This window comes from Lissotriton helveticus, chromosome 11, assembly GCF_964261635.1.
Source record: "Lissotriton helveticus chromosome 11, aLisHel1.1, whole genome shotgun sequence".
NCBI classification, from domain to species: Eukaryota; Metazoa; Chordata; class Amphibia; order Caudata; family Salamandridae; genus Lissotriton; species Lissotriton helveticus.
The window spans coordinates 839711957-839730901 of NC_136072.1; the positions used below are offsets into that span (position 1 = coordinate 839711957).

The following is an 18945-nucleotide window of genomic DNA, read 5'->3' on the forward strand; positions in this document are numbered from 1 at the left end:
CGATGTGCGAATGGGGCCAAAGGCAGCGCAACAATTTGTTTGGAATAGAAGAGACCACAAGGCGCTGAGATTCGGTTAGCACCGAGGTGGTGTCTAGCAAGCTATGCAGCTGAGTTGCGTGCGCACTTGCGGCGAATAGGTCGAAGGCAGCATAACAATGTTTTCTGAATAGAAGACACCACAAGGCGTTGAGATTCGGTTACCACCGAGGTGATGTCTAGCAAGTTGCCGCACTGGTGTGGCCATCCTACAATACTGCTCCGAATAACGGCGTGGGGTGCCCGAAGGGGGGGGGGAGGCGGCGTGAACGGGCCTTCCTAGGTGGAGGCTCGTCTGCTGTAGTGGGGCGCCCCTTTACCGTTTCAGTTGCCATTCAGCTGAGTTTCGGCTGCTCTTGATGCTACAGCGACAGGCGGCTGCAACAGGACTCTCAAAATGGCGGCCTGTTCTTTGGATTTGGGCCTGGTCCACTAAAATGGCCCTGGGACACCTTAGAACTCGGACGCTCGATTTTTTTTTCCTTTCCTGTACATGCAAAAAAAGGTAAATGCCCGGTACGTTACACGCTTCATCTGCCACGATGAACTCTCCAGAGGAACCGAAAAAAAATATAGTTATGGTAACTATACCATGCATCGTCATATGGAGAGGTGGCACCAATTAATTATAGTGCTGCATAAAAGAGAGATTTGGAGGAGAACCCCTGACCTGCTAGTACATTCATCAAAGAAGTGGCACTGACAGCATCAGAGGCAAGGGAAACGGTCCCAAATATTTAGAAGAACTTTGGAAAGATTAAAATGACATGTTTAGATTGTGGCAAATTAATTTCATGTGGACAGATGAGTGTTACTCTAATAAATACAGCATATGAACATCATCATAGTCGATGGTTGGTAGAGACATTTTGACTATATCCTGGACCTGCCCGTCCTCGCCCAAAATGGCGCCGGAATAAATGGGACTCGTAACTCCTTGTTGTGTACTGGTTGCAGAACCTTGAAATCACGAGATACGTATGCAGTTTTGAAGCACATGGCGGGCGGGGACGAGAATTGATTGAATATTTCGACATCCCTATTGATATTAAGTTCTGATGTGTTATTGATTACTGTACTATTGAAAGTTCGAATTAACGTCACCCATGGTACTTGCCCGCAAATGTATATCTAGATAATTTTATTGTAACTGGCCCTGTCGTATTTTAATTATAAAATGTACGTCCACCGATTCCGTAACTGTTAGACACCTTAGTTCTTGCAACCTAATGGCCCGCCCGTTACGTTCCTCTACAGTGTAAATGTCTACTCATCATATACGATTACAGTTTGCTCCGTGGCCGGCCCACGTGGTTATAGGCTCGTATTTGTATAATGAAATTTTCACAATAAAGGTTTTTAAAAGAAAACATGGTAGTAGTATATACATTGGTAAAGTTTTTAATAATAGTCACTGTTTTAGAATCATTAAAAGGCAAGTGAAATAAAGCAGACCAATTACATGAAGGGTAAAAGGTATAATACGAAGGAACGCAGTAAAGATAAATGGTCAAGGGCTGTTGTGTTTTCTATTCCTGCAACATAAAGTGATCGATAAGAATCTCATATTCAGGCGTATCGGCGACTAAGACAGCAGGTCGACCCTCTTTTGCTCAACGGCTCCGTCATGGGACGAAGAAACGCTCTTTTTCTCGAAAAAAGAATATATTTTACTTGCAGGACAGTTGTAAATTTTCCGGGAAAGTACATTAGCCTGGAACATTATAACATATATTTAAGAAAAAATAATGTTCGGAAGTAATAAAAAGCGTAATTTTTAGGTCATATGACCAAGCCTTTCATCATTAGAATAAGAAAAGTAAAATGAACCAATGAAAAGTTTTATTAACAAGTCACATGACTTGTTATGCTTACGTTACGCGCTGCGCGCCCCGGATGACTTCCGGATGCGCTAACGCGGCGCGTCATATGACGCAATACGCGACAACGCAGGTCCAGAATATCGTCAAAATGTCTCCACCAACCAGCGGTCGGAACACAACCCCTTTCAGCAGGCTAAATAGTTCTGTTAAATTACAACAGAAGGGACAGGCAACAAGAACCATTAGTCAAAGAGGGGAGGGCTAGTTCTTCTCTACCGGGTTACATTGGGGCGCTACCGGAACTGATCGAATTGGTAGTCTACAGTGTTTCTGGATGTTTCAGACTGAAGCTGGGGTTAGCATGAGAGCAGCACCATTTCGTAGCTCCGTCGTGGCCATTCCGCAACCAATCATGGCAGCCGCTCTTTATCGTTATTTTGGGCGGGGTGGGTGGCGGAGCCGAGCTGTTTTGCAGCCATCATTGTGTGGAGTTCAGTTCATTTCACTAGTTTTGTATTTGTCATGAGGGGTTGTTCCTAATGTTTCTATTTTAGCGAGGTCAAAAAGAGATCCCATTAGTGGCCTACTGATTTTGCTCGATTCCTTTTCTTTTTTTTTTACACGATTTTTCGTTATCTGCAAAGACTAAACAGAGTATTGCGACTCTGTGTTTGTTTGTAAATAGAGAATGAACCAAAGAGAACCAATTCTAAAACAGTAAATACTTGGATAACAATCAATCAAATGGAGAGAGAAGCAGGCACGACGTATTACAACGGGGGCAAAGGCCTGCGTTAACTACCCTTCACTATGTGCAAAGAGAGAGTACTCCTAATAGAAATGAGGGGGGGGGGCACCATTCAAAGCAGATCAGTGTGCATAAACACGAAAATGTTTTCACTTACCACGTACTTGACATTCGACAGCTTATGATATTTGCTATTAAAAAACCATTGAAATTCACTGAAAAAACCATAGGTTATAGACCATATATAGTTAGGAATTAGCATTTACAAAACCTTGAAAATTCACTGAAAAAACCATAGGTTATAGACCATATATAGTTAGGAATTAGCATTTAAAAAACCTTATTTTACTCACACAAAACCATTGAAATTCCATATATAGTTAGTTGCACTAACTATATATCGCGCACCCGCAATCCACTGCTGATGATGTCACATATTACATCATTCATGACATGGTCAGTGACATCACTGATGACATCACTGATGACATCTCAAATGACATCACTGATGACATCACTGATGACATCTCATTTGACATCAATGACCACATCACTGATGATATCATTCATGTGACAATACAATGCATCTCCTCACATTTTAATATAACCTCTGTTTCACCCAGTGTTAAATACAGAGTATAATTTTTGAAACCATTGACACACCAATACTAGTTACTACATATGTACTCACTGATTCCTACGTCTACACACACATTCACTCATTCACCCATACAATCATTCATACATACAATCACTCATCTTTACAACACTATCATATGCACTCATACACCTATACAGACACTCACACTCTGCCACTCATCCATGGAGTTACTCACACACCTAGTCAGTCCTGTAAAGAATCAATCACACTTCCATTTTCTTGTCTATACAGTTAAACATAGAGCACCTTACATTTTCAAACATATACTAACACATACTTACCTTGTTATACAATCATTGATATAAGTACATATTGATCTGCACAGAGTCACACACCTCCCAGCCAGCCACACACACACTCAGTCTCCCATACAAATACTTGGACAATCAATCAGTAACCCATATAGTTAATCATATAGCTACTGATCAACACATGCAGCAGTTTACAGAACAACAGACATAATGATGCACAAATTAAGACACTTTAGTCACTAACCCATGCACTCAGTGAGACACATTTAATCACTCACTCATACATTCAGTCATGCACCTACTAAATCCTTTGTCCAGACACTTATACTTCCACTCATTCTTCAATATGTAAGACACATTTTAACTTTACAGAAACATACAGTCACTGGATGTTGTCATCAGTGATGTCATCAGTGATGTCATTTGAGATGTCATCAGTGATGTCATCAGTGATGTCACTGACCATGTCATGAATGATGTAATATGTGACATCATCAGCAGTGGATTGCGGGTGCGCGATATATAGTTAGTGCAACTAACTATATATGGAATTTCAATGGTTTTGTGTGAGTAAAATAAGGTTTTTTAAATGCTAATTCCTAACTATATATGGTCTATAACCTATGGTTTTTTCAGTGAATATATATATATATATATACATACCCCATTGAAGAGACTCCACACAAAGATAAATCAGCTCACAATTTAATAGTAGACAGCCTGCCAGCAGGAAACCAACGAGGAACAGCATAAAACCATGCACGCCAGACGCGTTTCAGGAGAAATCCTTTCTTCAGTGGCGTTTGAGCATGACAACTGAAAGCGCTGCTAGGGGTGCACAATTTAACTTCCAACACCTGCCCAAGTGGGCGTGACCATCCGCACGGTATTGTGGATGATGTAGTGCACTCCATTTAAAACCAAGTGGTTGGGTTGCTTTCAGTTTCTTAATTGCCCTTCATAAACAATGCCAATGTCCAAGACGGGGTCCTGCCCAGCTTTGCGGCCGCCACAAGGAGCTTCAAGCTGGCAACACCCTTGCAAGAGCGAAAGTTCGTCTTCGTCCATAAACTCGGCAGTCCGAGTCTGCTCGCAGTAGCCGATTTCATATGGAGCAGAAATGGCTCTTTCACGGGTGAGCACGAATCAGAGAAATTCAGTTTCCGCGGAAAATGTGGTTTATTGAAACTCACTGCAGCGTCCCACATGGGATTGGATATTCACACTACTAGCCCCATAATGCAATGGTCTCAGAGTGACACGTGACCAGTTGAAAATTAAAAAAGGAAAACGCCAGTATGTGTGCTTGTCATGCTTTTCTCCAATGCAGTCCATGATCAAGGGCGGTGGCCTGAAACACGTTGGACTGGTGATGTTAATGGAATGGAAAATAGAATAATGCCTCTGCTTACTGCCTCCAACATGAGCTGATACTTACCTGAAGGCACGAGTCCCACGAGGGGTAACCTTTTTTGCTTGGATGTTTAGTGGCCGGCCCTAGCCACGGGATGAACGCCACCGCATCAAGTGCGGGTCCGAGTCTGCTCACAGTAGCGGATTTCATATGGAGCAGGAAGAGGTCTTTCACGGTTGAGCACGAATCAGAGACATTCAGTTTCCTCGACAAATGTGGTTTATTGAAACTCACTGCAGCGTCCCACATGGGATTGAATATTGACACTACTAGCCCCATAATGCAATGATCTCAGAGTGACACGTGACCAGTTGAAAATTAAAAATGGAAAACGCCAGTATGTGTGCTTTTCACCAATGCAGTCCATGATGAAGGGCGGTGGCCTGAAACACATGGAATGGAAAACATAATAGTGCCTCTGCTTACTGCCTCCAACATGAGGTGATACTTTTCTGAAGGCATGAGTCCCACGAGGGGTAACCTTTTTTTGCTTGGATGTGTGTGTATATATATATATATATATATATATATATATATATATATATAGGTTTTAAATACACATACAGCTCTGCCAAGTTTTCTAGGTCCTTGAATGATGCGCTGATCCATTCCTGTTTTTTCTTTGAATTCTTTATCACAGAGGGACCTGGGAAACTTGCCAGCTATGCACATGCTGCACCCATACAAAATAATTTAGGAAGATACTGTTGAGTGATAATCTGCTGTCTAAATACGCCATTTCAGGTCTCTTAGAAAATCCAGTATTCAGAATTCAGGGAAATAAAATACCTTCACCGCATATACACCATATATGGAGTATCATAGCCAGGGAAATCCATAAATCCAGATCTTCCAATTATTTCAAAGAGTACTCTGGCATGGTCACAACGTTAACAACCTTGAATGAAACATACCTGGTCCTGTGTTATAAGTAGATCAATGAACTTGTGAGGCCTTATTCTGAGATGCCTGCACAAAGAGCTTACATTTAAAATAGATTTAATATATTTACATATATTTTTGTGATTAGCTATAATTTCTGACTAATTATGGGGAAAGTATTATCTCTACTAAAGAGTCTCTAAATCCTTTTACCTCATATATTCATAACAAGCATTTGCAATGCAATAGGTCTTGCATTAGTGAAACTTTGAGCTATTGCCGTCGCAAATGCTAATGTTTTGTTTTTGTTTGTTTATTTATTTTTATGATTAAATAACCCAGCAGTAGCATAAGCGGATATTTCGAATATTGATTTGCCAACTTAATATCCAAGATATGGAAAACCGGTTATCACAGCTTGCAATGTTCTTCAAGGAGAACTGTGTTGTGAAGGTGCAGTACCACAGGCTGTCACTAGATGTCCCATTAGCTATTGACAAAACCAATAGCTCAAAGTTTCAAATTCCAACAGGACACCTAGACAGGAATAACCCAATGTGTTGTACCATTGTTTACAAGAATCAGCATTTATAATTTGCAAAACAGACAACTTCGCTCGCACCCCACACTGATGTGTAAAACAGAATAATCGATATAACATGCACTGTTTTATAAACACACCCTTTTCCACATAAAGGTGTGGCTGAATGTAGCATGGATATCTCCAGCTAATTTTAGTTGTTTGTGCCTATAAAATGGAAATGGATGGGGTAATGGACACATGATAAATGCAGAAAAAAATATAAATATTTCAGTAATTGTGTACATCTAATTAACAGACTCATATAGATGTTTTTATCTGCTAGAGTGAGAAATAACGAGCAGTTCTTATTTCCTCTTATTTTCAGCTTCTTTCATTTGACAAAAAATATTCTGGTTTGCCATCTTGGGGACAGCAAGGCAGACATCGATATGTTTCCGTTTGTGAGCAGATATATGCGCGGCCACTACCAGTGTTACCAGCCAATGTGACGCACATTTTAAAGACGCGCAAGTAAATATGCATTCTGTATTCATATATGCTGGAATTTGCACAAATGTTGACCCTGGAAGGATTGCAGCAATTATCAACAACATCAGATACTTTTTGTTGGTCAGTGTTAGAAATGGGGGGGTCTCTAGTTGGCAGAGGCAGGTACCTTTATCCAAATAGGGACCCTTGCTTCTAGTCAGGGTAAGGGGTATGCACACTTTAGATAACCCCTGCTCACCCGCTTGGTAGCTTGGCATGAGCAGACAGGCTTATCCCAAGGCAATGTGTAAAGTATTTCCACTAACACATACGCTAACAAAGTGAAAACACCACAAATGGACACCACGCCAGTTTAGAAAAATAAAATATCTTTTTCTAAACTTAACAAGACCAAAATGATAACAATCCAACATACAAAGTTACAAATATGACTCTCAAAAGGTTTCAAGAACTTATACCATAGAAAACTATGGATTTGTGACTTTTACACAAAGTACCTGTAATTGCGTCAAAATTCACACGCCCAAAAAGCTGCAGAGTGAAGAAGCGTCTAAAACAAAGAGATGCATCCGTTCCTGCGAACTTGGGGAGGCGATGCAACAGTTCTGCTGCACGCAGGAGTTGATGCATTGGATCCGGTCTGTAGAGGGAAGTGATGCGCAGATTCTTCGTGACGGTTCCGGTCTGCAGGTGATGCGTAAAAACTTGTAGCACAGGTGCGATGCGTGGAAATAAGGGATGCGTCGGTAATCGATGTGGCAGCAAGCGGCGCTGCATCAGTTTTCTTCAGCCGCGATCCCTTGATGTGTTGATTTTTGCAGCGGCAGCAGGCGCTGCACCGGATTTCATAGCGGCACGGCGATGCGTGGAAATTCTTCTAGCTCCGTGGAGATGCGCCATAAAAGCAGCCACAAGAAAGGAGATGCATCATTTTTGTGGTTCTTCAAGTTCCTTCTCTCTACCAGCTCCCAAACAGCAGCAACAACCTCCAGAGGTCCAATACTGGCAAAGGCACCTCCTGGCATAACTCACAGCAGCAGGGTTCAGGGGAGCTGGGGGTGAAGTCTGTGTGTCCCTGAGACTTCAGAACAGGAGGCCAGCACACACAGGCCCTTGGAGATCTCCTTCAGGCATGGGATACAGCACACAGGAAAGTCCTTCTCCTTTCCTTGGGAGAAACAGCATCTGCAGCCAACCCAACACAGCACACAGCAAAGGGGCAGTACTTCTCCTCAGTCTATCCAGCTCTTCTCCTTGGCAAAGGGTCCTCTTGAATTCCAGGGATGATCCTAAAAGTCTGGGGTATGGGCCCCTCTTTTTTACAGTAAATCTCTTTGTTCTCTCCTGGCCCAGGACTCTGAGCCCAGTCCAAACCAGTTCTGGGAGGCACTTTGCAAGTGCACAACAACCTCCATTGTCCGTGTGAGCCCTGGCTCCAGACACACCACAGAGGGGGCACAGCCATCTTTGTGGACAGCAGGCACAGTCTATTCAGGTGCAGGTGCTACTCCTCCCACCACTCCAAATGCAGACCACACCTATTCAGCCTTGCGCTGACTCATCCAGACTCTCTGGAGCCACTGCACCTCCCCTGCCCCTGTCACCCCAAAGCCAGACAGTCAATACACAACCCAGCACAAGCACACAGGATGGCTAAGCAAGAAAATACCTGCTTTCTAAAAGTGGTACTTTCAAACACAGAATCTAAAAATCACCTTTCCAAAAAGATGCATCTTTAGATTCTGAGTTCAGGCATACTGAACTTTATTTTCCTACCTTGTTCCCAGGGGTAATTATGTTTATAAGTTGTTATAAGCAAACTCCTCATTCTACCCTATAGGAACAGCTTGCCTTACAATGGTGAAACACGAAATTGGCAGTACTTCACTATCAGGACATGCCACACACATCAAGGCTTTCACATACAGTGCACCCTGCCCACAGGGCTCCCTTGGGCCTACCTTAAGGGTGACTAACATGTAAGGGAAGGTCAGGGCCTGGCAAGTGAGTGCACTTGCCAGGCTGACATTACATTTTCCAAACTGAGCACAGGCACTGGGGTGGTAGGCCTGAGTTTCCTTTTCAGAGCTATTTATGTGGGTGGCACAATCAGTGCTGCAGGCTCAAGAGTAGCATTTGATTTACAGTCCCTGGAACACTCAGTGCACTTTACTAGGGGCTTATCAGTAAATCAAATATGCCAATCATGGATAGCCAATCATAATTACAGTTTACACAGAGAGCATATACACTTTATTACTGATTAGCAGTGGTAAAGTGCACAGAGTCCTAAAGCCAACAACAACAGGTCAGGAAAAAATAGGAGGAAGAAGCAAAACGTTTAGGGATAACCCTGCGAAAAGGGCCATTTCCAACGGTCAGTTTGAATTTGCGTCTTATAACGCAGGTTGGAACAATAAACTCTGTGACTCAAAATGAAGTTCGTATGTATTATATTAAAGTAGCATCAGGAAGCGTTGCTTCATTTTACAAACGCTTCCAGCTGCAATGTTGAGTTTGGCTAATAATGAATGTACTGCAAGTGTCATTAATATTTATGGGCTGAGCAGGACCGACGCAATCAATATATATCGATATTGCTGATTTTTAATGTTTTCTTTTACAAATACATTTATTGGCGCCATATAATATCACGACCCGAAAAGAATATAATTCCACGTCATCCTGAATGAGGGATGGGCATTGCTATGCATGGTGTTATCAAATCAAAATAAAATGTGACTAGTTTGGATGGGATTACATGTTAACAGTTCCTGTCTTTGATGTATTGAGTGGTCATTTAAAAAATGCTAATTTTTAAGTGTGCTTCTGAATTAGTTAATTCGATGAAATAACATTTAAAAATTGTTCCTGTTAATTGTAACTGCAGCAGCAATGACGGGAGGGAAGGAGTGCAAGTGAGGAGGCAACAGATGGCCAACCAAAATCAACAATTGGGATGTCCACTGGGAGGGAACCAAGCACACAAAGGCGGGATAGATGGACAGTATTGTCCAACCAGAGTAAAGACAAGCCAACTAAACAACCAGAAGCGCTGGGTGTGTTGAATGCCCATATCCTGATTATAGCATGTCTCGAAGACAGCATTACCCTGGCAAGACCTACAAATGCTTAAAAAAACAAAAGCTCAAGTGGAATAACAGAGTCTGGGCTCTTTTGTGTTGTTGAAAGTTAGGGTATGTCTTCATATGTGTACATATATAAAATACAGTTAGTATTAATCTCTATATTGTTTCCAATCAGTTGTCTGTTGCTTAGGTGGTTTGAAGTGAATCTTGTAAAGATAATCTCATTTTTAGCCAAGCACATATTTTGAATAATCACTTCTAAGACCACATAAGTCAGTTTCTTTGTTAGGCAGTGATAATACAATTAGCATGTTTGACCCTATAAATAACATTTTAGTTTCAGTTGTATTTTAAAGTGGTGAAGGAAAAACATGTTTTGTAAAAACTGAAGGCGGGAACTCTAATTTCTAAGTAATTACCTGCACACAATGGTGAGTGATGTGCAAATTAACTTATTGCATTCCATTTGCGATGTAACTCATAAGCTCCTCTTAAGTAATGAAGACGTAATGGCAGCATATTCACAATTCATTGCCATGAAGCCTCAATGTATGATTTTGGTGTGGCCCAGTGTTTATTCAGATTGCCTCTTTAAGTTCGATGCAGTTAGATAAATCACAGTTTAGCTTCGGCATTGAATTATAAAGTTCATCTACCTCTGTACGATACAGTTGTAAATCACCAAATACTTCAAATGTTTTTGTTTTGAAGTCATTTATTATTCTGAGGATATAGTTGTTTGTAGTTACAATTGTCAAACTAGTATTTCATTATTTCTGTAACTAATGTTGTAGTAGTGAGTGGTCATTCCTTGCCTTCTGCCATTTTTAGGTCTCGCCTGAGACAGCGCATGCTGTCTCTTCGAGACATTTAGTAAGTGGCTTTCAAAAGTGCCACCAGAGGCTTTTGCTGGCCTACAGCTTGCGTTCACGAGCTCGTGCACGTGCACAGCTGCCATCTGTGTTTTTATTGCTGTAATCAGGCTCCTCTGCTTTCACTACCCCCTCCCTTCTCCCCCTCCCTCTTTGTTGGTTTCATTTGTGTCTTCTATCACTGTGAATGCTCCTGCTTCCACCAGGCACACACACCATCAGTCGTCAGTGCACCCTTTCACCAGGCACACACACCACCAGCCTTCAGTGCACGCTTCCATCAGGCACACACACCACCAGCCGTCAGTGCACACTTTCACCAGGCACACACACTACCAGCCGTCACACACTACCAGCCGTCGGTGCACGCTTCCACCAGGCATACACCACCAGCCGTCACTATATGCTTTCACCAGGCACACACACACCACCAGCCGTTGGTGCATGCTTTCACCGGGCACACGCACCACCAGCCGTCAGTGCACGCTTTCACAAGGCACATACACCACCAGCCGTCAGTGCACGCTTACACCAGGCACACACACCACCAGCCGTCAGTGCACACTTCCACCAGGCACACACACCACCAGCCGTCAGTGCACGCTACCACCGGGCACACACACCACCAGGTGTCAGTGCAGCAGTCAGGCTCCTCTCAGAGTTTCTTGTTAAATATGTGTTTGATGCCCGGGAGGGAGTGGGTCGAGTTTCCTAAAACCATGCTGAGTATGCAGGTGCAGTGCATGAACTCCTGTGTGATATATGTGGGTAAACCACCAGAAAAATCAAAATTCGCCTAAACGAACATAAATCAAACATCCGGACCAGAAATCAAAAACTGCAATACACTTTAATGAACTTCACCATAATGTGGCCCAATTGACGTTTCTGGTGCTAGAAACCATCCGCAAAACGGAAGGTAAAGACAACAATAAAGTACTCCTTCAACGAGAGACATCTTGGATTTACAGACTCCAGGCGATGAAGCCATACGGTCTTAATGACCGAATTGAACTTAGTTGTTTCCTGTAATACCCCTCGGGGTACATATGCGTTCCACACCTGTATCTTTTGTATATACATCCTGTTGATATAACTTGAGTATTGACATTGCACACTATGTCACTTTCCCTCACACCATTCCAATATGGCCGATTTGCTGGCCGATTTGCTCACTATTCCCATCTAGTCCCTTTTCTGTTACCTTTTACACATCACGTGATTCTCACTCCGCGAGGTGTCCTTTCCACCAACTCCGCCGCACTCCGCAACTTTCCTGCTAGCCTACCAGTTACTCCGCTGAGGTTTCCCACACCTACTAACCAAGTAAGTTGCACGCACTGACCCTTAGTCTAACCCTAACCCGATCGCTTCGGGTCCCACACCCTTACTTACACGCTTCTTCACGTTTTTGTTTCAGAAGCCCAACTACGTTCAATGATCATGAAATGCAAGTATTTTCTGTTTATTATCCCGCGCTTTCGACTCACTTGCTTGTTTAATTAATCCCAACACGGTTTATAAGGAACTTAAAACACTATGATACCGAGCATCACCTTTGCACGCCCCCGCATACCCTTGTCAACATCCTTTACGGTCTATAAGGTACAACATGGCACTCAACACGATTTTTTGCATGTCCATGTACACTTTGGTCCATACAATTCACCTTAATGTCATTCTGTTTTATGAGCTCTGCTCAGTATCGTAAAAGCGTTCTATTTCTTTGTGTTTTCAGAGCTCTTTGACAAAGGGCACCCTTTTGCCCGAAATGCATCGGAGCACACTTTTGAAACCTACCAATAATGATCTCTATTTGGTCCAATGAAGCTCATCTGAACATTTAATTTGTTTGAACTTTTGTGATCCAAGGAAATGAAATCTTGGAATAAATAATTGATGATCTACAAAGGAGTCTGTCTTCTTTTGACGAACCAGATTGGAGTGCCCAATTTCAAGGATACGTTTACACTCCCAGTAACATACTCAACCAGTACTCCTGTGTGAGTGAGTCATGCTGCCTGGTGCTCACTCACTCCACACTTGTAAATTGCGCCTGCACCAGGCTTTTTCTCATTTGCAAAGTTCGGTGCATGCGCACAGCTAGGCAGCCCCCACACCCCCGGGAATGACTGCTTCCTACAACCAGAATGGAAACAACATTCAGAGCAATGAAAACAACTTTATTTGATGCAAAGAACTGTTAACAAAAACCATGTCCAGCTATTGTAGATCCAGCAACTTAAACAAAACAGCAACAAAAACAAACAAGCATTGGCATAGCCAATAGGTCTCGCTTTTTGGACCCTATAAGGATTTGGTTAAGCAGCAGAATATCCTTGGTGCAACAACACCAACTGTTGCATGGCTAAACACTTATAAGGTCCCAAATGCGAGACCTATTGGCTATGCCAATGCCTGTTCAATTTTCTGGGAAGACTTGGACTTCTCCAAATCTTTCTCTTCCAGAAGGATGGGTAGCGGGCCTTTGTATTATTGCAGATCTTTGGGTTCTTAAACGAGCCAACCAGCTTGAGATGGGACGATTGCTGTTTCTATGTGTGTATAGAATAGATGCTTTCATTTTGGTGATAGATCAGGCAGTGTGTGTTTTTACAGCCTATTAATGTCTGTATTTTTATTCTTTACGTTTATGGGGTTGGTGAACTTTAATGGTCGTTGCAATTCCTTAATGTTGTCAAACTGCAAAATATAATCTATGCGGCCAATGTAAATAGGTATGATCAATATAAAGGAACCACATTTGACAGTTCAGATCAGACTTTTGTTGTTTTCCAGTTGTGCCAAATGTTAGGTTGGTCTAGAGTAGTGACAGCCTTCTTCCTGTTAATATTTGTATTGCTTTTTTTCTGAAAGTAAATGTTCCTAATTTTGAAGTAGATTGAGGGTAATATAGATTATAGAAGGTGAACATTTATATGCTGCCTTTGACACTGTGAATCACGAGGTCTTCCACATGTACGCGGAGTCACCCAGCTCTATGATCACTTTAAATTTTAGTTGTTTCTTGGTAATCATTTTCAGCAAGTTGGTTACTTATTTCCACCAGGAATGCACTCTGCTGCGTACTCCTCGAATGTCTCACTCTCCGCAAATGTATACTATCTTTATCTGGCTCCCTTGTTAGATCAGTGGACCCTTTTTAGGTTTTGCCTCGGCAATGCGTACGAAGTACGCATGCGCTAGCAAAACCTCTTGAGTTCTATATCGATCGATGACCCGCCTCGGTCTCTCATTGGCTAGCTCCATAAATGGAGGCTAGCCATTGGGAGACAGAGGCTGTCAATCGCGCTTTCTCGGGGAAAACGCGATTCGGGGGCGTTTCTCGGGCTTTTTTTAAGCCCCGCCCCTTTGTCCCGTACCGCGCTGCGATTGGCTGCCGGCCTGGGACACCCCCGTGACGTCATTTCCCGGGCCGCGCTCTGATTGGCTGCCGGCCCGGGACCTGACTTGTTTTTTTTCCCCATCAAACTTCTTTAAGATCGCTCTCTCATTGCCTTCCATTTTAACGTACCACAGCCTATTACATCTTTTGGGAACCGAGTCGACCAGGGCGCTTATACGTAGTTAATTCAATACTAGACCGCATGCAACAAATTGATTATAGATCCGGCAGTAGAACGGGGTTTAATTTCACCTAATATGGCTTCACCCGCCTCGCACACACATTGTCTTGTTTCTGAAATGTTTCATTAAACTGTTACGATCATTTACATCTACGAAAGATAAAGCGAGAACAGGGACATTTATTGCCGAGTACAGCCCGCTGTGCAAGAGCAGGCCAGCCAAGAGCTTCCCGTCAGGACACACCCGCATGGACGCCCGAAGGACTTCAGACTTCGGACAGACTGAGTTCGAATGGCAGAGGACGGAGGGCAAGCTGCACGAGATCGGCATCAGTGTCCACTCTGGCGGGCAGCTGAAAGAAGGCCTCGTCAAAAAGAACGGCTTCACAGACGAGGGTAAGCTCTGCTTCTTCGAAGGCAAGCTGGACAAGGAGCTCAAAATAGCTCAGGATGAGAAAGAAAGCGAAGTTTCGGGGAAGCTGTTCCAAGCATCACACAAGCCCCAGGACTACTTTAGAAGGAAAAAATGCGGTAGTTTGTTGAAACTGGACAACACCCCGCCCCCCCCCCCCCAGCCTTGAAATAATAAGAGCGGTTCCTTGGTATTTACTGCAAGTGTCACTTTGCACCCACCACCCCTGCATGAGCACGACACCGCCGTCCGATGCCAGCTCACCCCGTGTGCACAGCCCCGATTCCGTCCCTGCTGGGGAGCAGGCCAGCAGTGCCCGGTGACGCCGCAGCAGTGATTCCGGTGCGAGCGAATCCCCCGGCAGCGCAGCCTGCGCCGCACAGCAGAGGAAAAGGCTACTGCCTGCCTGCGCTTTCGGCTGCACCTCGTGCCACAGCCAGGGGAGTCATTGCCATGCAGGGCTGCGGAGCACTGCCGCAGAGCAGGCGGCTGTGGAAGGGGCATGCTCGCCCTGCAGCTCTGCTTCACAAGAGGGTGTGATCTGGCCGAGACCCGGAGACATGGCCCTGGACGCCCTGCTGCAGAGATTACAGGCGGTTTACGATTCTTACGAAGGCAAATGTAGGAGGAGCCGCTGGGCTTTAATAATCCTCTTTAATGCGCAGCGCGGCCATGTGTCTAAGGCATTTAATGAAATAATTGCTTGCTTTGGCATATGGGGGGCATCAGACTTTTGAAAACTGAAGACTAAAAAACCAAACTTTGTTAGGCAGCGGCACATCATGATTGATGTCCGTGGAAGCTGCCTGCTTTCTTCGCGGCTCAAGCTGCATCCTTCCCCCACCCTCCGGAAAAAGGCCGCCTTTCAAGCCACTAACCTGCAACCGACCCGTGCCCCTTACACAGGGGACATGATAAAGCGAAACATTGGAAAGCTGAGTATTCAAGCACAACATAACACAGACACTACAGCGCCAGGCGTCTGTGTGCACCAACTCAGTGGCACGCAGCTCATCCTTCCCTCCTCCACTCCATCGCCCCACCCCTCCCGAACCCCCCTTAATCTACCCCTTCACTGCCCAGCTTCTTTCACTGTCATGTACCATCTCCACCCCCGTCTCTGCGCCCTCTCATTCTGTCTCTCTATAGCATCCTGTTTGATCGCCTCTTTTCTAATTCACCTATTTTATCTATTCTGACACGTTTCCCCACGTTACACGTTCGACCAACGCCTCACACTCCCTGTTCCCCTGCGCCGCCCCCACCTTCCTGAACGTTTCTACACAGCCCACTCATTTGTTCTCTCTGGCAGCAATCTCAGCATATAGCTGATACCGATTGGATGATAACTGGCGCCCTCTGGTGGCGATGGGCAAGTAGCATGCAACAAGCACTGACTTCTGTTCGATTGTACCCCCCTCGCTTATTTTTATGGGGGAGCAGGTTGTAATTTGGATCTCCGTATGATACTTGGGGTGAACAAATCCACAGTAGCTCCCTCCCTGTCACTGCCTCAGGTAGCTACGCTGGAACAGATCACGATAGGAGTCAATCTTCAGTATGATTATGTACACCATACTTGACTGCCTACTGTGTTACACCATCACGTGCTTCAGAGCCAGGCAGTGCTTAATTTGAGCCAGTGGTTGCTGGTGCTAACCATCGTCACCTAATTGTCAACACTTGCACTTAAATCAGTCTGTCACATGGAGGTGACTTTTGTCTAATTTACAGATGAGCACAGCAACAGTTATTTATTGATGCAATGTACATATAAAAATACTCATTTTTGCCCCCTAAGCCTTTCTTTTAGTTTTGAGGGGCTGGAATAGTGTGGGTGGCTCTGTGTGTGGCTCTCTGTGTGTGTGCATGTGGGTGCAAATGCAATAGGTCTCGCATTTGCGAAAGATTAAGCTATTGGCATCGTAAATGACAATGCCATTTATTTATCGGTTTTCAAAACCAACACATAAATAAAAAAATATTCATTTACAATGCCAATAGCTCAAACTTTTCCAAAGGCGAAACCATTGCATTGTAAATGCTTGTTTAACCTCGGTAACTAGACCTACAAGTATTCATGGAAGTCTCAATGGACCTCATCTTGAGCCTGGTGTATTGTCTGCCGCTTGACCGGGGAGCAGAGAACATCCCATCCATCACTCTGATGGAGGAACGTCAGGCATGCCTGGCGGGAATGTATATGTTCTGAATGGAAGTGTTGTGGCTCCTTCACAGCACTGGTGGTTTGCCTAAGGGGGGTTCATGTTTATAGTGCCCACTTAGCAAACGTTTTTGTTTAGAGAGAAAACATACTCCTAGAGAGGCGTTTGTTTTCGCTAAACAAAAAAACAAATAGCTCCAATGCACCTGAATGTTCCTCCCAGTGGGTGGGGGTCCATTCTGTATTTTCCTGCCCGTGTCGGCCATGCACAGGCTGAAGCAGGCACAGGCAGGGTATAAGTGACGGTCACCCCTTCCGCAAGAGGGAGGCATGCCCATCACCGCCGAGGGGTTGCCAGGGAAAACTCTTGGTGCACCCTGGAACTTCCCCCACTCGAAATAGGTATGGGGACCGGAAGTGTGGCAGGTGGGAGCAGGCACAGTCACTCTAAAATAACAGGACTTTATTTGGAAAGGAGTTTACCAGAGAAGTAAACTGTTCCATGTACACAACATATCGAAAAAACTTAACAGCGCTGCTGGAACAAAGATGCATATAGAAATGTAATAACACATTTTACCCGGTCTTTTCATTTTAAAATTGCCCTTGATATACAACTAAACTGCATTCCTGTCCAAAAAGACTCAGGGCCAAAAGAAACATTTTGACTGATGTTATTTTCTGATTTGTATTTATGGAAGTGGGTGAGCCAAGGGGGCAGACAAAACTAGACAGGCTGGGTGGGGACACTGGCTGTGTGTCTAAGTAGTTATTTATTTTTATGAAAGTGTTTATCAAGCAGTAAAAGCATTTCAAACATTAATGTTCCTCAAAAGAAAAGGCCATGGGACATAGAAAAATTAGTTGTTGCGGTGCGTTTAGATGGCCAAAAGTTGGTAAATTTGACGTGGATAGTGGACACCATTGAGTCCCATGATAGTAAAGACAATCGTGTCACATCATATGTGTTTCTATAAAGTCACTCAAGCATAAATGTATGAACCTATAGCGCATGTAGGCTAAGAGGCGCAATAATCATGCAACACAGACTTGGGGAGGGTGCAGGGTGGGAGGGAAGAGGCAACACGGCCAACGGGATGGTGGAAGAGAGGAGGCAACATGGCCAACGGGAGGGTGGAGAGAAGAGGTAACACAGACAAGGGGTGTGTGAGGGAAGAGGCAACACAGCTAATGGGAGGGTGTAAGGAAAGAGGCAACATGGCCAAAAGGGAGGGAAGAGGCAAAACGGCAATGGGGGGGGGAGGGGGGGAGAGAGAAGAGGCAACACAGCCAATGGGTGGGTGGAAGGGAAGAGGCAACATGGTTAAAGGGAGGGTGGAAGGGAAGAGGCAACATGCCCAATGAGAGGGTGGGAGGCAGGTGGGAGGGAAGAGGCAACACGCCCAACGGGAGGGTGGAGGGAAGAGGCAACACTGCCAACGGGAGGGTAAGAGGGTAGAGGCAACACAGCCAACAAGAGGGCGGAAGGGAAGAGGCAACATGGCCAATGGGAGGGTAGGAGGGAAGAGGCAACACACCAACATGAGGGTGTGAGGGAAGAAACAACATGCCCAACGGGAGAGTGGGAGAGAAGAAACTCAGACAACTGGAGGTTGGGAGGGAGGAAGCAACACTGACAACAGGAGGCTGGGAGGTAAGCAGTAACATGGGCAACGGGTGGGTAGGGCTATGGGATAAGAAGTAACACGTACAAGAAGGAGTGGGAGATGGGAAGCAAGAAGCAACAAGGACAACTGCACAAGATATAAAGAAAAAACAGTACCTTAATCACAATGCCAGCAGCAGAAGAAACCTAATCAAAATGAAGCAATAAGTACTTGGTCCATGCACCAGATGAAAGAAGAGGAAGTGAAACTGGCACATGCTGCCAAATTAAGAGGCAGCAAATGAGAGTAACAATAAAGCCCACGAGTAGTAAGCAATGGGTGGGCTCCAAGCCTCTTGTGGAAA

The 18945-nt window shown here is 44.4% G+C and overlaps 1 protein-coding gene across 1 annotated transcript in view; it reads left to right on the top strand.

Annotated features, from left to right (window-relative positions):
- The first annotated feature begins 6730 nt into the window (after nt 1–6730).
- Nucleotides 6731–18945, top strand: part of LOC144791238 (uncharacterized) — a 186833-nt gene continuing 174618 nt past the window's right edge. Inside the window, exon 1 of the mRNA XM_078665890.1 lies at nt 6731–6871. The gene's annotated coding sequence lies outside the window, so the exon portion shown is untranslated. The remainder of the gene's footprint in view (nt 6872–18945) is intronic.